The 24919-nt window shown below is 40.9% G+C and overlaps 1 protein-coding gene across 2 annotated transcripts in view; it reads left to right on the forward strand.

The window, feature by feature from the left end:
* LOC143730847 (NLR family CARD domain-containing protein 3-like) overlaps nt 1–24919 on the forward strand; it is a 128258-nt gene that overhangs the window by 64711 nt on the left and 38628 nt on the right. The gene's annotated exons all lie outside the window — the stretch shown is intronic.

The following is a 24919-nucleotide window of genomic DNA, read 5'->3' on the forward strand; positions in this document are numbered from 1 at the left end:
GGTGTTGGACAATTTTCTTTAATCTTCTTTAAGCGCAACGGAGCAACTGTGTCTAAAGTGCTGGAAAAGAGAGAGTTAAAAGTTTCTGTCGCAATATCAAGTTCTTCTAAGCTATCTAGGATGCTGAGATGATGAAACTGATCAGGAAGATTATTAATAAAGCAATCTTTAGTGGCAAAAGTGATAGGTCTAACATATTTGTAACACGGAGTCGGCTTTGCAGCCTTGGCTAAATGAAGTTTACACGAAACTAGATAATGATCTGAGATGTCATCGCTCTGCTGGAGAATTTCAATAGCATCAACATTAATTCCATGTGATAATATTAGATCTAGAGCAGAGGTCTTCAATCCTGCTCCTGGAGGGCCACTGTCCTGCAGAGTTTAGTTCCAACTCTAATCAAACACACCTGAATCAGCTCATTAAGCTCTTCAGGATCACTTGAATATACAAAGGAAGGTGTGCTGAAGCAGGTTGGAACTAAACTCTGCAGGACAGTGGCCCTTGTAAGGGCCACCCATTGGCCCAAGGACGGAATCCAACGGTGTGGGCGAAGGGATAATGCTGGTATGTCTTTTCAGCGTTCCAGTGAAGTTCACTTAATTTATTTAGAATTTAGTTTAACTATTACTTTAGCTCTACGCTTAATCTGACTCCAATTTCAAATGATAATCAAACTTAGATCTTATTTCTTCTTAGAAAATAATCATACATATTGATTATGAGTTAATTTAGATCTTTGATTATTCTGGGCATTTCATAATTTCAATTATTCATTCATTAAGGGACCCGATGCCGCATAGAGTCACACGCCCCGGGTATACGTGGATCTCACTGACACAGTCTCGCCAGTCTGATCTTGGTCAGAGGGTGAAGGGCTTGCTAATACCTCTGAAGTCGGCTGCCTACTGCTCACTCACAAAAAAGTGTAGTTTATTTAGCCACTTCCGTACAACTTGCCAAGACAGTGATTGACAGTAATCAAAAGGTCTTCAGATGACGTGCCTACTGCTCCGTCCATATAAGCCTTTAGTTTGACCTATCCTGGACACAGATCTGCGGTAGCCCAGCCTCCACATAATACTAGAAACAATGATTTCAGAAGAATGCAGAATAAATCAAGGTTAGCATTTATTTTTGTCAGGAAAAATGTATCATGCCAATTCCGCAAGTAAATGATTAAAAGCCAATTCAGAAATAATAAATACATAACATCAATTGCTCAAAGATGACTCTAAAAGTAAGAAATGCATTCCTGACAGAGACACACAGTGGTGTGTGAGTGTATTCTGAGTCCAAGACTCGAGAAGGCACTGACACAGCACTGCATGGGGGTTTTCCTGGTTACAGTTTTCCCAAAGACTGCTCTGTTACCTAGCCTTAAATACCCAGACCAGAACAAAAGGGTTGTACCAATATTTTTCAGAGTTTGCTTTGGGTCAATTCCTGTACGCCAGGGGGTAGCACCTGGTCTCAAGGGAGAGGGGAGATATCTTGAAAAGACATCATCAATGGAGGAGAACAGGATTCTCTTCAGTTCTCAATGTTTCTTATAATCTCAATGACTGCAATGAAATTAAGACCATTTTACCAATCGCACTGAGACATTTAAAATGAAGCCAAACATGAAAAGGGAAAACAATAGATTCACAAGATACATCATATGTGATATATAGGCATTCTCAGTGAACTTTTGGTGACTTGACTCAGGGGGAGAGAGGATGCAGAGATAAGGGACAATTGTTTGGACAGGGCAATGTCCTGTTGCTCTGTCTTTGCAATCTTCTGTCCAGGTTGCATTTTATTGCTTTATTGCAGGAGTTTTATCTCAGTTTTTGTTTTAGCAGGAAAATCAATTCTTACACCCTCCAGGAGCAGGATTGAAGACCTCTGATCTAGAGTATGATTACGACAATGAGTAGGTCCTGAAACGTGTTGTCTAACTCCAATAGAGTTAAGAATATCTTCAAATGCCAATCCCAATGCATCTTTTTCATTATCTACATGTATTTTAAAATCACCAACAATTAGGACTTTATCTGCAACCAGTACTAACTTTTATAGAAAGTCAGCGAATTCTTTGATAAAGTCTGTATGGTGCCCTGGTGGCCTGTATACAGTAGCCAGCACAAATCTCAAATGTGATTCACCATTTGCACTATATATTGTTACATTAAGCACCAGCACTTCAAAAGAATTATATTTGAAACAAGACTTCTTAGTAATTTTGAAAATATTACTATAAATTACAGCAACACCTCCCCCTTTGCCTTTCAGACGAGGTTCATGTTTATAACAGTAATCTTGGAGGGTGGACTCATGTAATGTAATCATTTGGCTTTAGCCAGGTTTCTGTCATACACAGCACATCTAGGTTATAGTCTGTAATCATATCATTAACAATAAGTGCTTTTGAAATAAGGGATCGAATATTCAGCGACCCAAGCTTTATCATTTGTTCATTTGTACTAAATCTGTTTGTTGAACATCAATTAAATTTTTAACCTTAGATGGGTTTGGAAGTTTTTTGTATTTCCTAATTCGGGGAATAGACACAGTCTCTATGTGATGATATCTAGGTGAAAGAGCCTCTATGTGATGGGATTTATCTGACCTTGGTGACGCGAGGCCGCTAGCAGACAGTCGTTTTAGCCAGGCTTTCTGCTTCCTGACCTGAGCCCCAGATTGTCATGTTTCAGCTCTAAGACTTTGTTCCATATTACTAGAGAGAAGAGCAGCACCATTCCAGGAGGGATGAATACTATCTCTTTTCAAAAGGTCAGGTCTGCCCCAAAATATTTTCCAATTGTCTATGAATTCTATGTTATTTTGTGGACACCACTTAGACGGCCAGCCATTGAGTGAGGACAGTCTACTAACTATCTCATCACTCCTGCGAACAGGAAGGGGGCCAGAGCAAATTACAGTGCCTGACATCATACTTGCGAGTTCACACACCTCTTTAACATAAATTTTTGTGATCTCCGACTGGCGAAGTTGAACATCATTTGTGCCAATGTGAATAATAATCTTAGAGAATTTACGATTAGCATTAGCCAGCACTTTTACATTTTTTTATGTCAGGCACTCTGGCTCCCGGCAAAGAGTATGGTGGCTGGTGTCTTTATTTTCACGTTCCGTGTAATAGAATCGCCAATAACTAGGGCACATTCAACAGGATTTTCAGTGGCTATTTCACTGAGTGGGGAGAACCTGTTTAATGTTGTAATCGGAACGGAAGAGAGGTATTTTGTCCCGTGACTAGATGGCCGTCTCACGGTCACCCAATTACCCTGCTGCACGGGCTCTACTTCAGCCAGAACTGAAAAATGTACAGTGTTCACTAAGCTAATCGCATCCAAAGCAGTATCTAAAGACCTTGCACTATTACTAACCTCGATTAAAGTTGTACAAACTGTATATTGTCTAGTGGTAGACTACTGGAAAGGAAAATTAGGACCACAAGGTACAGTAATTCTTTTGTGCCTACAGCAATTAGACTGTACAACAATCAGCTAGCATTTAGCTAGTTTACTTATTTACACATGCTTGTCATGTTTCTATAGTGTTTGTTGTTTTGTCCGTCTGGTCCGTGTTTTATCTTTTTCTTATGTTTTAATGTTTAAATGTTTTAGTGGTTTTGTATTGAATGCTTTTGTATGTATGTTTTTATTTGTATGCAGTAGGTCTTTTTTCCTAAGCAATGGAGCGTGTAATGGTGACCACATGAATTTCTTACTTGTGGATAATAAAGTTTACCTTGACCTTGACCTTGACCTTGTATATTGCGCACGCAGCGACCGGAAGTGAAAAGTTTGGCGTTCTCATGTCCTTGTGTTTTATGTTCTTTATTTTTATTTTTATGGTTTAAAGTTTATTCAAATTTTCTTACGGGAACTATACATCTGTCGAGGGGCTTGCGCAAGGATGGATCTATTTTACCTATTTTACCTCATTGTCTTGTGGACTTTATGAGACGTTTATAACTCTAATGACTTCAATGGGCAAAGTCGGTTGCACTACCCAAGAGAGGTGCTGCTGCAGTTAAACTGTGTGCGTTCGATGCGCGTGGTGGATTTTGTCCCATGGCTTCAGGACTTTATTTTGAAACAACCATGCGGAAAATCGGAAAAACCAAGGGGAAGGAGAAGGAAGCGGGGAAAGCGAGGTGGTGTAAAGTTACGCCTGAGGAAACAGCGTCTGTCCCGGATTCCTTTGCCCTCAGTGATCATGGGGAATGTTCAGTCCTTGAGGAACAAAACGGATGAACTTCAGGGGTATGTCTGATTCCAGAATGATTTTAAAAACTGTGGCATCTTGGCTTTTACTGAGACATGGCTCAATGAGCAGGACCCAGACACAGACCTGTGCATTGATGAATTTGGAACACCGTTTCGTTTGGAACATGATGCTGAGGTGACGGGGAAAAAACAAGGCAGCGGGGTATGTTTGTATGTTAACAAACAATATTGCAGTGCTGTGACTGTTCGAGAACGGATTTGCACTTCGAATGTCAAACTTTTAACAGTATCACTACGTCCGTTTTATTTGCCTCGTGAGTTTCTACAAATTTTTATGACTGTGGTGTATATCCATCCAAAGGCAGATGCCGTCTCTGCCACTAGTACCATTTTTGAGGTGGTACAAAAACTAAAGTCGATATCACCGGAAGCGCCGAGTTTGTTATTGGGTGATTTTAACCATGTGTCACTGAAAAAAGCACTTCCACATTACTATCAATATGTCACTTGCCCAACCAGACAGAATAAAACACTTGATCTGTGCTACGGAACAGTAAAGGACGCCTTCAAATCACTTCCATTGCCTCCTTTGGGCTCGGCTGATCACAACTGCGTGTTTTTATTGCCCACCTAAAAGTGCAAACAAAGGATGTAAGGGTTTGGACTGAGGAATCTGTGCTCTGTTTACAAGAGTGTTATGATTGCACGGACTGGAATATGTTTAGAGAAAGCTGTGGTAATGACTTGGATGAACTCACTGATGTGACCTGTTCCTATGTTGCTTTTTGTAGAGATATGATAATTCCTAGTAAGACAGTCAAAATTTACTCAAATAATAAACCATGGATGACCAAATATGTTAAATCCAGTATAGAATATCAGAGACGGGTCTTTAAACTAGATGAATTTACTGATTTACACAAACAAGCAGACACTAGGGGGTTGAAAGTAGAAATCCTAAAGGCAAAAAATAAATATAGCTGCGAGCAGCGATTACGGGCCCAAGCCGGTGGCACCGCAACCCTGGTGCCTTTAGGGTTATTGTGCACGACGTGCAAAAACGTAACCCCGCTTTGACTGTCGAAAAGAAGTGTGCTGAAGAGTGTTGCATCAGTGTGGGCTCTGCAAAAGTGCGCATCGAGGGCACATATCAACCACAAAGAGTTCGTGAGCAACCTTCTGAAAGGTCATGTCTGCATCCAGGTCTACATCTGCCGTGTGTTTATATTATAGTAGTGAAGTTTGAAGCAAATCAGGTAAAAATAAGAGGGTGATTTCAAAGTATTTTGAAAGATACACACTTCCTGCTGCCAGTTGTTGGCCCGTAATCGCTGCTCGTAGCTATATATATAGATATAGATATAGATAGATATAGATATATAGATAGATAGATATAGCGTAGAACTTCAAATAATAGCCCGGGCTTTTATTTTCCCAAATCGTCGAACTGCACCGGCTTGTATTTGAGACAGGCATCTACATGAGACAGGCCTTTATAATTTAGTGTTGAGATGTTGTTCATTGAGTCTCTAATCTCTAAAAATCTCCAAATGCTCCACGTGAAACTGAGGTCTTCCAAGTTCCAACCGCTTTTACTATCGTGTCCATTGATTTGATTAATATGCAAGAAGGAGAGAGAGCAAGACAGCGCTCGTGTTGTTTGAAGACGCGAGAGTGCGCGCGCACGGCCGGGGCGCTCTCTCTCTCTCTCTGCTCATTATGCACCCTGTCAAGCGCAGCAGTCATTCTATTCTACATCACTCACCGATCAAAATAGGCTTTGGCGGGACAAAAAGCGGATGATCTGACGGTTTTAGGCGTTTAACAACCCGAAATTAAAAAACAGACCCGGCCTCTATTTGAGACCAGCTTTTATTTACCCAAACCTGCATCCACACCAGGTGTGTAAAAGAGACAGGCGTCTATTTTGGGACTCGGCTATTATTTGAAGTTTTACAGTATATTACAATATATATATATATATATATATATATATATATATATATATATATATATATATATATATATATATATATATATATATATATATATATATTGCGAACCTTTTCAGAACCTGTTTGTTTTTCCACTGACTAGAGCGCCCAGCGAACGACGTCGTTACGTCACTGTGTACGTCGCCATACGTCTTAGCTAGAAACGCTTGCAAGTACAACATTACTTTGGGATTATCTCTAACTCGTGTACCAAGCAGGCTTTAAAAACAGTTGAAACATGTAAGTCTTGTAGTGAACTTTTTCCTTGTAGAAAAGTTAGAAGCTCAGACCAGGAGACGGAGGAAGTTTTCCAAGCAGAAGTTCTTTTATTGCTTGTCGCTGCAGTCGTACCAACATCGTCTAACTTCTTGAGTCAAACATTGTAATATATATACATTATAAGAGGGAGGGGTTACATTGTGATGGTGGAAACTCGTATACCAGTTTAGTAACCTGTATTAAAAGAGAGAGGGAAAAACTTATTCAAACCCTGAGACTCCAGAACAGGAGTGACAGGACTCTCTCTTGCTAAGACAAAAGCTTAGCGAGAGTCTCCAAGAGTTTCATTAACATGTTTCATTTGTATATTTTGTACATTTGTACAGCTGTATATAGAGACACAGAATAAGACAGGAGTTTCGTGCTCCACAGCTGAATGCTAAATTCAAGTTACAGAACTTTCTCAGTTTATATATGAAACTAAATTAAACATTTGACAAAGTTGTATTCCTTCAATTCCCCCTTTGGGAGTTCCAAAAAACTCCCACACTATATACAAATTTAAACAATGGAATCTGTGTAGATATTAGCAACTGATCCTGAAGCTAGCGTGCATGCTCTTTTTAGGGCTACTAGTTCTGCAGCTTGAGCTGAAAAATGATCTGGAAGACGTCCTGAAGCTAACACTTCCGTGGTGGACGTTACTGCATAACCTGCTCGTCTGTTACCTTCAATTACTTGAGCTGAACCGTCAACAAACAACTCAAATTCTGAATTCTCTATGGCTGTTTCTTTTACTACACTCGTAGGTGTATATGTAAGCGTAACACAATCGTGAGTCATTTCTCCTTTATCCTCTAACAAATTCTCAGTCATTGCAGACATCATACATGAGGATGGGTTCGTCACAGGTGCACGCTGTAAGACAATATTCGGGGCTGTGAGAGTTGCTAACCAATTTCCCCAGCGAGAGGAAGTGACAGAAGTGACTTTTGCTTGATTCATTAATGCGGACACTGCGTGTGGACATCTTACGTTTACAGACTGTCCTAACACCATTCCTGATGAAGCCTGAAGCGGTAGATGCACTGCCTGTACTGCTCTGAGGCATGGGCCCATACCTTGAGCTACTATGTCAAGTTTACCAGAATAGTAATGAATTGGGCGTAAACTGCCCCCATGATCTTGCATTAGACATGCAGTCATGAAGCTTAAATGTTCATGGACATAAAGCACAAATGGTCTATCAGTTTGGGCAATTCCTAATGCTGGTGCTTGACATAGTGCTCTCTTCAAATCATTGAACGCTTTGAGGTGACATTCTTCCATACAAACAGTATCAGAATCTTTACCATGGCCTTTCAACAAGTCATAGAGCGGCTGTGCAATTGAGGCATAGTCTTCAATCCAAGGTCTACAGTAACCTGCTGTTCCTAAAAATGATCGGAGTGTTTTAATGGTAGTAGGCGGAGGTATGGCTTTGACTGAAGCCGCTCGATCCTGTGTAATGGATCTATTTCCTGCACCAATTGTTTGACCCAGAAATGTGACTTGCTTTTTAGCAATTTGAGCTTTGTGAAAGCTGCATTTGTGTCCTTTCTTATGCAAATAGTCCAACAATGATGCCAATTCAGTTTGATGTACCTCGTGATCTGTTGAGGCAATCAAAATATCATCGACATATTGGATCATAGTGGACTGTTTTACCGGACATTCTGGGTCACACAAATCACGTCTGACAGCCTGATGGTATATGGTTGGGGAGTTTTGAAATCCCTCTGGCAAACGTGTCCACTGGTATTGCTCATAGTCAACTGTGAAAGCTAACCATGGCTGGCTGTCAGAGTGCAACGGTACAGAAAAGAATCCATTAGACATATCAATTACTGAAAAGATCTTACTCTCTAATGGTATGCCATTACAAATTGTAGAAGGATCTGCCACTAGAGGAGTGATTTTATTAATATTTTTATTGGCTACTCTGTAGTCTATTGTAAGTCTCCATGTCCCATTGGATTTCTTGATGGGCCATATGGGCGAGTTACAGGGACTATTGGTTTTAACTAGCACTCCCTGCATCAGCAACTTTTCTACAATAGGTTTGATCCCCTGTATAGCTTCCTTATTGATCGGATATTGTTTGGTGACCGGAGGTGGAGTCCCCGTCAATTTTATTGGTTCTACACCTGTCAACAAACCACAATCATCCTTGTCTTTAGCCCAAATTGGATGATTCTGTAAGAAATCATACTCTGGAGGGATTACATTATTGGTAGAAACTTGTGCTGAGGAAATTTGAATGCTAGCAGATTCTGAGGACATGTCTAAAGTTAGATGTACCTGTCTCAGGAGATCCATGCCTAAAATTGCACCTGTGTTTAATTGAGCACATAGCAGTTTTGTAGTCAGAGTTTTAGGGCCAAATTGTACCTCTATGGGCGGGGTTTCATACAAAACAGAATCTTCACCTACTACACCAGTTAAAGAAAGTTTGGTTTTCTTGTACGGTATGTCTAAACCTTTAGCCAATTTTGTAGGAATTATTGTAATCTCTGCACCTGTATCAAGCAAAAAATCAATTTCTTTCTCTTGTATGCTACCTTTCACAAAAATTATTTTGTCATAATGATGGATTACAGGTGAAAGGTAGCTACTCACAGCCCCAACAATTAGTTTTTTTCCTGGTCTTTTTGTGCTCTTAGAAGAGCCTGAACTAGCTGTCCTAAAGTTTCAGTGGACACTTGCGGAACTATTTCAGGGTTGTATGCAGGCTGAGAAGGAGCAGAATTATGCATAGCATTTCTTTTTGTATCTTGCAACTTCTTCCTACACTCTTTCTCCCAATGTCCTAATTTTCCACAGTAGTGGCATTTGCCTTCTTTTTTAGACCACCTGTTTACTGGTGGCGTTGTGCTAAATGTAGCTGCTGCTGCTACTCTCACTTTGGCTTTAACATCAGCATCTCTTTCCGATGCTGCCAAACTGTCTAAGTTACTTCTGAGAGTTCTGTTAGACCAAGCTATATCTAGGAATGGCAAAGCTCTTCTGTATTCAGCAACAAGACCGTCTGACCAGATACGAATCAGTGGTCCTTTGTCATCAAGCACACTTTCAGAGTCATCCACTATTCCACTGTACGTTACAGCTGACTGACAAAACCTCTCAGTATATTCGCACACATTTTCATCTTTCTTTTGTACACAACTAGTAATTCTAGACCAATCTATTTTGGGCCCTAAGATATTCTTTAGGATTTTCAAAACACCTTCTCTCATATCACTTCTACTGGGATGTTGTAGTTCAGAAGTCACGGCAGATTCAAAACTGTTGAATTCAGTTTCAGTTAAAATTTGTGACATTAACTGTGTGACCTCTGTCAACGACATGTCATATAGACGCATTTTGCTGATTAATGTTCTTCTAAATTCAGAAAACTGTTTACGTGCTGAAGGTAGGCTCTGGGACAGTCGCTCTATGTCTTTAGGTCCAAGTGCTTTTGCAACAGTTTGGATTTGGACAACAGAAGAGTTGGGAGGAACACTTTCAGTTCCCTCAATTCCCTGCGATCTCTTTCTAGCACCACACACATTTACTGAATTTACAGGCACATCAGTTACTGGGCGGAGAGCCGCATCTGTTTCAAAGAACGCTCGTAAGTCAGGGTAAATGTCATCCGGCTGACTAACTTCTTCTACATCATTTTTTTCTATAGGTTTGTTGCGGTTCAATTTCTTAGTCAAAGAAGAAATTCTAGCACGTAGCTCTTTGTTCTCTTTTTCTAGTTCTGAGTTATGCTGAGACTGTTGTGTAGCTACTGCTAAACCAAATTCTCTGTGACAACAGATAATTGCTTCCACATTGTTCTTGCGAACACTTGCTCCTAGAACCTTTTTACACTCTTCTACAGACCAAATCTTATCTGGATGAATCTCATATTTCTGTGTTAGTTCTTGTCTAACTTTTTCAGTGACTATTAGATCCATCTGTTCTCCTAACAGTGTTTTAAATTCGCTATCTGACCACAAAGGAGTAGCAAGACCACCTTTTTCCGTTGTTGGAACCAGCCGAGCATTTTTTCTAACCATTTTGTGATGTTTCTTTATCACACAATCAAAAACACTAAAACTTCTCTGATCAACAGAGGGTACACTTGTTAACACAAATCAACTATTGTTAAACTTCCTTGTTACCAACACATCACAAACTATTAGCATGTTACGCTAATCTTCCCTAAAAGAAAAATGCAAAGGATCTTTCACCTTCTTAACTTTTAGAGGATAAAACAAACAAAAACACTAAATCTTCTCTGCTCAAAAGAGGCTACACTCGATAACACAGTTAACCTTCCTTGCCCAGAGCAAAGGGTAACACACAAAATATTAGCACGCTACGCTAATCTTCTCTAAAAGGAAATGTAAAGGATCTTTCACCTTCCTAACTTTTAGAGGATAAACACATCCCTGTTTGAACAGAGGTTCACCAATATTAACACGTAATGTTAACCTTCCCTAACTTTAGAGGATACCTTCTCTAGCAACGTAGAGGCTATACTTTCATCTTTAAAATAAACTTTTAAAGGGTAACTTTGTTAGCCAGACACTGCAGCTGTCTGATAACTGTTCTCTGACGGCGCAGAGGATTGTACTGGTCTTCAGTGGTTCTTTGAATAGAGTGAAACTCACCAAATCGTTGTTTATACGGAAAGGATTCCGTCTGGAACTCAGTCAAAAAAAGTTTGTTCTTTGTTGAGCTTTGAAGTTCAGGATTCAGTTCTGGAACTCAGTCTTTGTTGAGTGGAGATTTCAGTTCTGGAACTCAGTAGTGGAGATTTCAGTTCTGGAACTCAGTCTTTGTTGAGTGGAGATTTCAGTTCTGGATTCAGGTAAGATTCTCTCTGGAATGCAGTCAGATCTTTGAGCTTGAATTCCAATCTGGATTCAGGTGAAGTTAATTCTATCCGGCTCACGGCACCATCTGTAGTGATCTTTTTCTTTGTAGAAAAGTTAGAAGCTCAGACCAGGAGACGGTGGAAGTTTTCCAAGCAGAAGTTCTTTATTGCTTGTCGGTAGCTGCAGTCATTCCAACATCGTCTAACTTCTTGAGTCAAACATTGTAATATATATACATTACAAGAAGGAGGGGTTACATTGTGATGGTGGAAACTCGTATACCAGTTTAGTAACCTGTATTAAAAGAGAGAGGGAAAAACTTATTCAAACCCTGAGACTCCAGAACAGGAGTGACAGGACTCTCTCTTGCTAAGACAAAAGCTTAGCGAGAGTCTCCAAGAGTTTCATTAACATGTTTCATTTAACTTACAATAGAAAGCAAACCCGTCTGACAGCTGTATATAGAGACACAGAATAAGACAGGAGTTTCGTGCTCCACAGCTGAATGCTAAATTAAAGTTACAGAACTTTCTCAGTTTATATATGAAACTAAATTAAACATTTGACAAAGTTGTATTCCTTCAGTCTTTTAATCTTTTCCTTTGATATATAATCTCTTCTCTTCTTTTTTTTCGTTTCCATTTATTTGTTCTATATTGTGACTGTTTGCTTCTTTGCTTATAATGTTTTCAAAAAAATAAATAAATAGAAACGCTTGCGCCAACTTCAAGCTTAACAATTACAAAGGCGGACTACATCGTGTTTCTGCAAATGTTTCTCCTGGCTTTGCGATCCTATATTATGGTCAGAAAAGATGTTTGGAACACATCTAAACCCGCCCCCAGCCCCCGACGTAAGCATGACGTGGTAAAAGAGCGATTCTAGTCCAGCAAAGAGTTGGTGCCGCTTTGGAACCAGTTTCCTGGCCGAGAACTGGTTCTTTGGCTGTCGAAACACAAAGAACTGGTTCGCGCGCAGGCACCGGCTCCAAACCGGCTCTCAAAATTAGGGATGGCCAGATACCATTTTTTTTCAAACCGATACGAGTACGAGTATTTACATTTGTGTACTTGCCGATATCGAGTACCGATACCGATATTTCTACCGCAAAAGTAACTATAGGCTCCCAGAAAAGAAGACAGAAGACTATTTTAGAACACAGGTTAGAAGACTGTTTTTATTTTCTTCTCTGCTTGTTTTAACAAGTCTAAAAATAAATAATAATGAGTAAAATAATAAATGTATTAACACACAAACCACTGTTAATTTAACATAAAAGCAAGCAGTTACTGCGTGCATGGTCTGACATGACTGAATGCGCCCAAAGTGCGCTCCCTTAATAGTCTAATTCCTAAAAAGCTGACAGTTCATCGCGATCTCACACATCTGTTATTATCAATGAAGCTGACTGCACAATGAATCTTTCATAATATCCACACTTTGTTTGTTATAATTAGAGGATTTGCCAGCATACAGAATTCAGCACTGAACAAAAAAGTTTTGAGCAGTGAGGGGAGTCTATCTTAAATGCTTCTGATTAGCCATTGCGTTCAAGAAATCAACACACATGTCTGTGATTGGCTACATCGCTCAACGCTGCAAACATGTTATGAATAGAAACTCTGGCCTGTAAATCGTTTCTATTTTGTTTTAGTTGTTCTTCTTGCTTTTCTGCAACAGATGAATGAAAATCTATTAGTTTTAATATGTTGTATTCATAGATATTTCTAGTTTGCGGGCGTCCCGCGAATCGTTTTATTCTCCCGGAAACCGCACACACAGAGTGAGTGCATTACCGCCCGCGCCCGCGCTCGCGCTCGGCCATCAGATCTAGTGCCGCGCCCGCACTCTTTTGCGTTGGGAGTGCACGTCCCTATGCCTCAGTTCACCTCGACAAAGCACTCGCGGCGGCCAGTTTCGTTTCGCAAAATGTACGTGGTATCGGGGCGTGGTATCGGCGAATTTTTATGAGTACGAGTACGAGTATATGAGGACAGTATCGACCCGATCCCCGATGCCAGTATCGGTATCGGGCCATCCCTACTCGAAATGCTTTGGTGGAAAAGGGGTAACAGAGAATATTACTTGCTTTACCTGATTAGAATGCTACCTTGAAAAACAATAATTTCAATTAATTCTCACCCAACAGAGAAATCCCCCTGCCCTCCTGAAAAGATGATGACGGAATATTTTGTGTAAAAGTGCCTTTACTTTCACTTTTATATTAGCGATTTAAAAGCCCCCGCTGGTGTCACACGTCGATTAACCGGTGGGAAAATATCCTCACAGCCACATACCTAATATATTTATATATAAATACAATAGCCATACCTGATAAAAAAGTTTTATGTACTATGTTTATATCATTTTGGACACAAGAGGGAAGTATAGCCCTATGTATGATTTTTTTTGTTTAACCAAATAGCACTAAATAGCCTGTTTTAAAAATTTTCATACAACTTGAATTGAAAAAATAGAATAAAATTAGTTGAGTTCTAATATTTGTATAATTTTATATAAAAATAAATGGTGTATAATTACATTTTTAGAAGATATGAGACGTTTCCTGATCCTTTTTTTGACATAATCCCTCGCCATAGCAAAACCGTTTGAGATATTCAATATCCGTTAACAATTTAGCATCTTTCATGTATTTTCGTCATGTTGAAAAAGTTTGGTGGGAATAAAATAAACCACTTAAGAGGAGTGAGTAAAAATTTAGAGGCTGGTTTTGCAAAACATCCACATTCAGACCAAAATAGCCGACTTCCTGTTGGGCTGGCTTAAAGTAGTTTGGCCCGATGAGATCTATATGTGTACCGAGTTTCATATTATTACATGCAAGTGTGTTTGATTTATGGACCAAATTTTCAGACCAAGTTTATGGACCAAGTTAATTTAATTAATAAACTAATTATATAAAACTATTGTCAATGCACTACAATTAAACTGGTTATATGCCTTTACTTTATAAAAAAAAAAACTTATTTAAAAAATACAAGGCTTAAGATTTATTTTCTTTTTTAATGCAGGCCAAACCACACAGCAGTGAAATGGTTAATCTAGCCCCCCTCCCCCTACACACACACACACACACACACACACAGGCACAGACACAGAGACGTAGGCTCAGAGAGAGAATGACCACATTCAAACCAAAATATCTGACTTTCTGTTGGTCCGAGCTAATGACTGTAAATTAGAAAGTTATCCGGCTTGATGAGTACAATATACGTACTGAGTTTTGTTACTGTAGATAAAACTAACCCCCCCATTTTTGACTAAAGGTGGCGCTACTGAGCCCTCACCACGCCCGTTTCTGAAACTTTGCACATGTCTACTGGCTAATAAATTTTATGTGTCTGTCGAGTTTCATGCAATTTCAAGCATGCTAAGAGTCTCAAAAGCATCAAACAAGAATATTAAAGTTTGATTTGTTGCCACAGCAACAGTATCTAAGATATCAATAATCCTTTCACAGGCCTACATCTGGCGTGTGTTTACATTATGCACATAAAGTTTGAAGCAAATCGGGTAAAAATTAGAGGGTGATTTCAAAGCATTTTGAAAGTGACACACTTCCTGCTGCCAGTTGGTGGCGCTATAACTTTGACTCACAATAGTCACATCCATGTGATCGGCCTCTTACAACGAACACACTGCTGAAGTTTCATCAAGATCAGTTAATGTATGCTGAAGTTATAACACACTTTCTGTTTCACGTTGTAGCTAGGCCACATAAGGAAAGAATATTTTATATTGCTGTGAAGTATTTGTATAATTCTTACCAGACAGCTGTTCTTTTATAATTATTCTTCCTCGTTTGATTGCCCGGCCATGTGGTTGTGTTCCTGTTCTCTCACGCGAGAGTTTGTTCGCGGAGCTTCAGGGAATCCCCGTGACGTCAGTCTGATCAGCTGGAGTTATGACTTTCACTTCCGTTTAAAAGAGCCGGAAAGTCGGCGTTCGAGAGCAACGCTACTATTGCTCGTTTGGGACTAGCGATCGATCGCACCACACCTTTTGTTTTTGCTCGTCATTGACTGTGATTGTTGGACTCTCTTTGCGGAAATACACCAGTGGATTATTTCACCTTGGAGATCGCTTCACAGGACAGCGCTGTTCCTCTTCCTGTGCACGGACTTTGAAAGGCTTACCGGTGAGGCCGATTCAACGCACACACTTACACTGAACTGGAACATACACACACACTCACCGGACTTATTGCATATTCTGTATATATTTATTTTTGGTGCTTCTATTGAATACACTTTAAGGTATTATTCCATCTTATTTGTTGTGTTTATGTTGTGAACAAATAGAACATTTCTATTCAAAGAAAATCATATAGAGGGTATAAACCGTAGTTTTTTTTGTGTATCCTGCCTTAATTAAGCTGAGTGTTACATATTGGTGGCCCGTACGGGGACCCTTTATTATTGTTCTTTGTGTGTTTTTTTTTAAGATGGATGTAAGGAATACTGATACAGTGACAGAAGTTGTTAATACTGCTGATGACCTAGTTACTTTTGAAGATGGCCAGAATGATATGGAACTAACAAATGTTCAAGAGATTCCCAGGTCTTTTGTGACTAGACGTAATCCTACTGCTGAAATAACTTCAATGCTTAGTTCATTGTACATTTCTGATGCTGAACAATCTGATGATGATGATGATGATGAGAGTTGTACACAAAATGTTGAGAGGGTACAATCATTGCAATCAGAACTGACTCAATGTAAAGTTGATTTATTGGCCCTTGATAACAAAGTACATACTTTAGAACAAGATTTCAAACAGTCAATGGACAGTACATTGAATCGGGAAACCAGTTTCAGACAGGCTGTAGATACTAGCTTGGCAAGGTTGGAGGATTATTTTGCAGATGCGCTGGAAAAATTAGAAAAGGCTGTGACAAATTGTTTTCTGAGGAGAGATGCGAAATGGGAAAGTCAAATGAGAAAAATGAGGCTCACTAGCACCCCCACACTCACCAGATTACAGGCCTATTCTCCAGATTCCTCCCGATTTTCCACTGTCCCTCAACCACTTACCCCAACTCTAGTATCTAGAGAGAAAATTACCACTCATAAACCCCTCAATGATACTTATGACGTTCAACATCCGATGTATGATAGACACTCTAATGTGCTTACCTCCTCAGTAGTGGCAGGTTCATCCTCATTCTGTGCCCGACCTCCTATCCGCATCGAATTCCCCTCTTTAGGTGACTCCTGTGATACGGCGGAGGTGCTCAACTTTATCGAACAATGTGAGAACTTCCTGGAGATCCGGCCCCTTCCCAGTACTGAACTCCTAGGAACCTTGAGCACGGTGCTGAAGGGACCTGCTCTGAGCTGGTGGAAAGCGGAGAAGGTCAAGGTAATGGATTGGAAATCCTTCAAAAAGGCATTTATGGCTGCTTTTCTTTCAGATGATTACCTCTCAGAAGTGGAGGAAAAGCTGAGGACAATGGTTCAGCAGCCACAACAGCGCCTGAGGGACTTTGCATATGACTACCGGGCCCTATGTCTGAAATGGAAGCCAGAGATATCTGAGGAGGACTTAGTAAATCGAATACTTAACAACATCAACCCCAGGGTTGCGGGATGTATGAGGGGAACCGTCAACTCGGTTGAGCAGCTGGTGAAGGTTGGATCTATGGTGGAAAAGGATCACATGGGAGCCAAAGACTACTGGCAAAAAGTCAGTACTCAGAGCAGCAAAGAAAAGACCAACAAAAAATCTGCTGAACGTACCTTTCCAAAAAACCTGGCTGGAGTAACACTAGCACAACCCCATCCCATGTCCTCTCTCCTGATGGTGCCTGTAAGGGTGAATGGCAAAGAAGTGAAGGCTGTATTAGACACAGGTAGCACTTACACTTTAATGCAAGAAAGCCTGTGGAAACAGTTGAAAGGTGAGATTCCCTCAGTTGTTACCTCCAGTCCACAGAGGTTCATAATGGCGGACGGCACGATTCACCAGTCCAGAGATCTGCAAAGGATTAAGATTCAATGGCATGACCAAGATTGCAGTTTGGATACTTATATCCTAAAAGACACTCACCTCGCATTTCCTCTTATTGCTGGTCTGGATTTCCTGAGGGACACTGGAGCGGTCCTAGAAGTGGGAAGAGGCCGATATGGGTTAAGATCTGAAAAAGGAAACAACTATTACCCTTTCTTGCCATCGCAGATTCCAACAGGTCCTGTGATCCCGGCTGGTCAAGATCTTCCTCATAGGGCTGCAAAGCTGAATTTATACTATGCCCTACCATCCACTGGTAGACTTCCAGAACTCTTGTCCATTTCCCCCGAGAGCACTACGTGGGACTCTGACAATCAGGAGGAGTTGTTGAAATTGAGCTCCGCCTGGCCACGCACCACCTCCAACAACCTGGGTAAAACCTCAATAGTACGACACAAAATCACATTATCTGATGACATACCCCTAAAATCCCGGGCATACAGAGTTTCTCCTCTTAAGAAGCAGATTATAGAGGAACAAGTAGATCAGATGTTGCGAGACAATATCATTGAACCTTCTTTCTCGCCGTGGTCTTCACCTGTGGTGCTTGTCCCCAAACCTGATGGCTCTCACAGGTTCTGCGTGGATTATAGGAGGCTGAACAGCAAGACAGTGGCTGACGCTTATCCAATGCCGTTAATTCACGACATCCTTGAATCCTTGGAAGGAGCCTCTTGGTTTAGTTCCTTGGACCTGAAGTCTGGATACTGGCAGGTGGAGATGGAGGACCAGAGTAAGGAAAAAACTGCTTTTATCTCCACCAAGGGACTATTTCAATTCAAGTCAATGCCTTTTGGGCTCAGAAATGCCGCTGCTACCTTCCAGCGTCTGATGGAGAGAGTTTTGTCTGATTTGAGGGGGAAGATTTGTTTTGTTTATATTGACGACATCATCATCTATTCAAAGTCACTAGATCAACACGTTCAACATCTCAACATGGTTCTACATAGACTTACCCAAGCCAACCTGACGTTGAACATGAAGAAAAGCCACTTCTTCAAGCGACAGCTCAAATTCCTCGGCCATATAGTCTCTGAGAGGGGAGTGGAGATTGACCGAGAGAAGACCAGCGCTGTTGCAGAGTTCCCAATCCCGCACGATCTCAAAGCCTTGCAAAGATTTCTAGGATTGGCGGGGTGGTATCATAAATTTATAGCACACTTCGCGGACATTTCTGCACCATTGAATAACTTGAAAAAGAAAGGAGTCAAGTGGGAGTGGACCACAGAATGTCAAGCAAGTATGGATGCACTGAAGTTAGCTTTACAAAACTCACCGGTGTTAATACAACCCGACACCTCCAAAGACTTCCAAGTTCACACGGATGCTAGTGAGGTAGGACTGGGCGCCATCCTCACTCAACAGTCAGAGGAGGGAGAAAAGGTGGTGGCATATGCATCACGGACCTTAACTGGAGCAGAGAAGAATTACAGCACTTCAGAAAAGGAATGTCTAGCAGTGGTTTGGGCTGTTGAAAAGTGGAGACATTACTTGGAGGGAAGAGCCTTCAACGTCTTCACTGACCATGCGGCCCTAGCCTGGGCATTCAACTGCCCTAAAACCTCCTCACGCCTAACTCGCTGGACACTCCGCCTGCAACAGTTCAACTTCCAGGTCCATCACAGAAAAGGGTGCCTCAACATGGGACCTGACGCTTTATCCCGGGTCCAGGGTACGCCTGATGCTGATGTTGCCCCTTGTCTATCCATATCACACCATGCGTCTACATTACCGCACTCTCTGGAGGAGATTACTAAAGCTCAACAATTGGACAATACCATCACTGACCTGCAATCTAACATTCCCCCTCGATCAGTCAAGGATCAAGCCATCACCTTTGAAAACCTTCAAGGGGTGTGGTACCGCAAAGTTCCTATGAAGGATAAAGGAGAGAAGTATCAGTTGGTAGTACCACTATCATTAACCGCTGACTTCATGCACTACTACCATGATAATCCGCTTGGAGGTCATCTCGGACAGTTAAAGTCTCTGCTGAAAATCTTAGACGTGGCATGGTGGCCGTCCGTTAGGAAGGACGTGTGCCAATACGTCAAAAGCTGTGAGATCTGTCAGAAATACAAACCTAGCAATACAAAACCTTCTGGATTGATGCAGAGTACACAGATCACTGAACCTGGACACACGTTGGGGGTGGATCTAATGGGACCCTTCCCCGCCAGTAAACGACAGAACACATACCTCCTTGTCATTGTTGATTATTTCACGAAGTGGGTGGAAATGTTCCCTCTGAGAGACAGCAAGACCCAGAAAGTAGTGAAAATTCTACGAGAGGAGATCTTTACACGATGGGGGGTACCCAAATACCTGGTGTCCGATAGGGGTCCCCAATTTACGTCCAGTCTTCTGAGCGATCTGTGCAAAACATGGGGTTGTGTTCAGAAACTCACAACGAGTTATCACCCACAGTCAAACCTAACAGAAAGAATCAACCGGACAGTAAAAACTATGATTGCTGCATACGTGGGTCAACATCATCAGACCTGGGACCAGTGGCTACCAGAATTCCGCTATGCCATTAACACTGCCCAGCAAGAAACCACCGGAAAAACACCAACTGTGCTCATGCTGGGTAGACAAATTCTAGGACCACTGGAACGTCTTATCCACCGACCGCCTTCACCTGATCAAGCTGCATATTCCCTGGTAGAACGACAAAACATCATGATGGAAGAAGTGAGGAATAGAATGAGGATGAGCCAAGCCAAACAAGCTAGGTATTATAATTACCGTAGAAAAAATGCGCAGTTTCATACGGGTGACCTGGTTTGGATTAAAACCCATCCTCTCTCTAATTCAGCAAACAAATTCTCTGCCAAGCTAGCGCCCAAGTGGGAGGGTCCAGCTGAAATTAAAAGTAAAACAGGGCCAATAAATTACACTGTGTGCTGGGGCAACCCACCTAGAGTCGATATATTGAATGTGGTAAACCTGAAGCGCTATTATGGACGCTCTCCTCCGATGCCGCTGGCTGGGGGGGGGGGGGGGGAATATGTAGCTAGGCCACATAAGGAAAGAATATTTTATATTGCTGTGAAGTATTTGTATAATTCTTACCAGACAGCTGTTCTTTTATAATTATTCTTCCTCGTTTGATTGCCCGGCCATGTGGTTGTGTTCCTGTTCTCTCACGCGAGAGTTTGTTCGCGGAGCTTCAGGGAATCCCCGTGACGTCAGTCTGATCAGCTGGAGTTATGACTTTCACTTCCGTTTAAAAGAGCCGGAAAGTCGGCGTTCGAGAGCAACGCTACTATTGCTCGTTTGGGACTAGCGATCGATCGCACCACACCTTTTGTTTTTGCTCGTCATTGACTGTGATTGTTGGACTCTCTTTGCGGAAATACACCAGTGGATTATTTCACCTTGGAGATCGCTTCACAGGACAGCACTGTTCCTCTTCCTGTGCACAGACTTTGAAAGGCTTACCGGTGAGGCCGATTCAACGCACACACTTACACTGAACTGGAACATACACACACACTCACCGGACTTATTGCATATTCTGTATATATTTATTTTTGGTGCTTCTATTGAATACACTTTAAGGTATTATTCCATCTTGTTTGTTGTGTTTATGTTGTGAACAAATAGAACATTTCTATTCAAAGAAAATCATATAGAGGTTATAAACCGTAGTTTTTTTTGTGTATCCTGCCTTAATTAAGCTGAGTGTTACAACGTTTCTCGCCATAATTTCGTTTCCTCACCACGGCCAAACCGTTCGAGATATCAAAAATCCCCTGGCAATTTTTAATCCTCAATGTCTTGACTTCACACTGACCAAGTTTCGTGGCATCTCGATCAATTCTCTAGGAGGAGTACTTTAAATTCCATTGCATGCGTTTTCCAAACGACCCTAAATAGCCGACTTCCTGTTGGGATTGCGCAAAACTTAGAGCACGAAAGTTGTTCGCCCCGATGAGATCTATAAGTGTACAGAGTTTCATATTATTACATGAAAGCGTGTTTGATTTATGGACCAAGTTTTCGGACCCCGTTCCAGGGGGCGCTGTCGAGCCCCCCTGCCACGCCCGGGTACCAGCTTCAGCCCGGCTCTGATGGCCGCAGGTTCTGACCCGTGTGCAAAGTTTCAAAAGTTTTCGAGCACGTTAAGGGCCCCAAAAGTGCCAAAAAGGTAGTAAAATAATAATTTTCTTAAGGAAAACAATAGGGCCTTCGCCTTATAGGGCCAGCATGTCCCAAAGGTATGGAAGGATGCAATGATTGTCCCAGTTCCGAAAGTTAATTGTCCAAAGATATTAAATGACTTAAGACCAGTGGCTCTTACATCTATTTTAATGAAAACTTTTGAAAGATTTGTGAGATCTGAAATATTAAAGACGACTGAGTGTTTATTAGACCCAATGCAGTTCGCGAATAGATCAAAAAGAGGTGTAGAGGATGCAACGGTCACCCTGATACATCTGCTTTTGAAACATTTGGAGGGGAAGGGGTCTTATGCAAGGCTTCTATTTGTAGATTTTTCCTCTGCGCTTAATACGATTCAACCTCACATCATAGTAAGTAGACTTTTAGAACAGTTTAAACTGAGTAATAATTTAGTCGGATGGATTTTAGATTTTTTAACTGAGAGAACACAAAGAGTGAAAATAAATAACACAATCTCTCCTCAGGTTACTTCCTCCACTGGTTCACCACAAGGATGTGTACTTTCTCCAATACTGTTTATTCTCTACACAAATATGTGCCATGGCCATTTGGAAAATCGTGTTGTGCTGAAGTACGCAGACGACACTGTAATTGTCAGTCTGCTTCAGAATAATGAGAATAGTCATGGACCTATTATTAATGATTTTGTTAAGTGGTCTCACCTTCATTTAAATGTACTGAAGACCAAGGATATGGTTATTGATTTCAGAAAGAATGTCTATACGCATGAAGTCACATCCATTAAGGGTGAAACAGTGGAGTGTGTACAGTCTTACAAATACCTTGGGACAATCATTGATTCAAAGCTGAGTTTTAAAAGCCAACTGTGAAACGGTGTGTAAAAAGGGGCATCAACGTCTGTTCTTTTTAAGGAAACTGTGTCAATTTCAAATTGAGAGAACACTGTTGAGTATGTTTTATCGTGCTTTTATTGAATACGTACTCTCCTTTTCTCTGGTATCTTGGTACGGGAACTTAACATTAAAGAGTCGGAACTCTATTAACCAGATTGTGAAATGGTCCAGTAGGTTGATTGGGGAACCACTACTGAACCCAGCCTCGCTGTATACTAGGCATGTACAGCGCATGGGTATTTCAATCTTGAGTGACCAGCTTCATCCGCTGTATTATGAGTTCCACTATCTTCCGTCCAATCGACGGTTTAGAGTACTGCGGTGTACAACAAAACGAAATAGCCTAAACTTGTTCTCTGGAACTTAATTTACCTACGGGTAGAAATAAAGTAACCTGAACCTGAACCTGATTGCATCCCCTAATCTTAACTGATGTAATTTAACAACATAAACTAATGAGTATTTGTATATATATTTATATTGACAGTATTATGTTATTTATTGTTTAAGTGGTCATGTTTATATCTGGCTACAGTTTGTAGCAGTAAATGAAAAGATGTCTTATCAATAGTCAGGAAAACGCTCAGAAATGTACACAGGGGTGAACCAAGACTTCGCACTGAGCTAGCTGTGAGCGTGGGTTATATAGAGCTGGGGATGAGATGCAGCTGTGTAATTGATCATTGCCCGCAGGTGGGGATGAAATCAGTGCCAGAGTGAAGCATGGTGGGAACTGTAGTTCGGGAACCAGTCAGTATTCGGGGGAGATTGACCGTCGTGGGTTATTGGGGAGACTAGCAGGACTAGTGGTCGTGATTTTAGGAAGATTGTTCCAAAGTTTTGGTGCTAAATAGGAAAAGGATCTACCGCCAGCAGTCGATTTAGATATTCTAGGTATTATCAACTGGCCAGAACTTTGAGATCGCAATAGACGTGAAGGACTATAATGTGTTAAGAGCTCGCTCAGGTACTGGGGAGCTAAACCATTTAGTGCTTTATAAGTAATCAGCAATATTTTAAAATGTATACGATGTTTAATAGGGAGCCAATGCAGTGTTGACAGAACCGGGCTAATATGGTCATACTTCCTGGTTCTGGTAAGAACTCTAGCGGCTGCGTTTTGAACTAGCTGTAGTTTGTTTATTAAGCGTGCAGGGCAACCACCCAGTAGAGCATTACAATAATCTAGCCTTGATGTCATGAACGCATGAACTAGTTGTTCCGCATTTGTCAATGAGAGCATATGACGTAATTTAGATGTATTTTTAAGATGGAAAAATGCAGTTTTACAGACAATAGAGACGTGACTTTCAAATGAAAGATTGGTATCAAAGAGCACACCCAGGTTCATAACTGACGACGAAGACTTAACAGAGCAGCCATCAAGTGTTAGACGGTTTTCTAGGTTATTACGTGTGGAAGTTTTTTGTCCAATAATTAGAATCTCTGTTTTTTCTGAATTTAGTAGTAGGAATTTACTAGTCATCCAATTTTTTATATCGACTATGCATTCCGATAATTTTGTGAATTGGTGAGTTTCTTTAGGTTTGGAAGAAATATAGAGCTGAGTATCATCAGCATAACAGTGAAAGCTAATTCCATGTTTCCTAATGATATCTCCTAAAGGTAGCATGTACAGAGTGAAAAGCAGCGGTCCGATAACTGAGCCTTGTGGTACGCCATACTGAACTTGTGATTGATAAGACATCTTTTCATTTACTGCTACAAACTGATAGCGGTCAGATAAATATGATTTAAACCATGCTAGTGCAATTCCACTAATGCCAACATAGTTTTCTAGTCTATTTAAGAGAATGTTGTGGTCAATGGTGTCAAATGCAGCACTAAGATCGAGTAGCACTAATAGAGAGATACAACCACGATCGGATGATAAGAGCAAATCATTTGTGACTCTAATGAGAGCTGTCTCAGTGCTATGGTGCGGTCGAAATCCTGACTGGAAATCCTCGCAGATATCATTTCCTTCAAGAAAGGAACACAGTTGTGAGGATACTTCTTTTTCTAATATCTTTGATAGAACAGGTAGATTTGAGATCGGCCTGTAATTGACTAATTCAGTAGGATCAAGTTGCGTTTTTTTAACAAGTGGTTTAATCATAGCCAGCTTAAAGGTTTTTGGTACGTATCCTAGAGACAAAGACGAATTAATGATGTTAAGAAGAGGATCTATGACTTCTGGAAGCATCTCTTTCAATAGTTTAGTCGGTATAGGGTCTAACATACATGTTGTCGATTTAGATGAATTAACGAGTTTGCAAAATTCTTCCTCTCCTATGGCAATGAATGAATCAAATTTTACCTCAGGGAGACTATAATGCACTCCCTGATGCGATGCTGTAGTAGACGGTTGCATAGTTATAATTTTGTCCCTAATATTATCAATCTTATAAGTGAAGAAGTTCATAAAGTCATTACTGCTGTGTTTCTTGGAAACTTCTGGGCTTGAAGCTTTCTTTTTCGTTAGTGTAGCCACTTTTTCAAA

This window comes from Siphateles boraxobius, unplaced genomic scaffold, assembly GCF_051911475.1.
Source record: "Siphateles boraxobius isolate OS27281-9 unplaced genomic scaffold, OSU_SipBor_1 82, whole genome shotgun sequence".
Classification (NCBI taxonomy): Eukaryota; Metazoa; Chordata; class Actinopteri; order Cypriniformes; family Leuciscidae; genus Siphateles; species Siphateles boraxobius.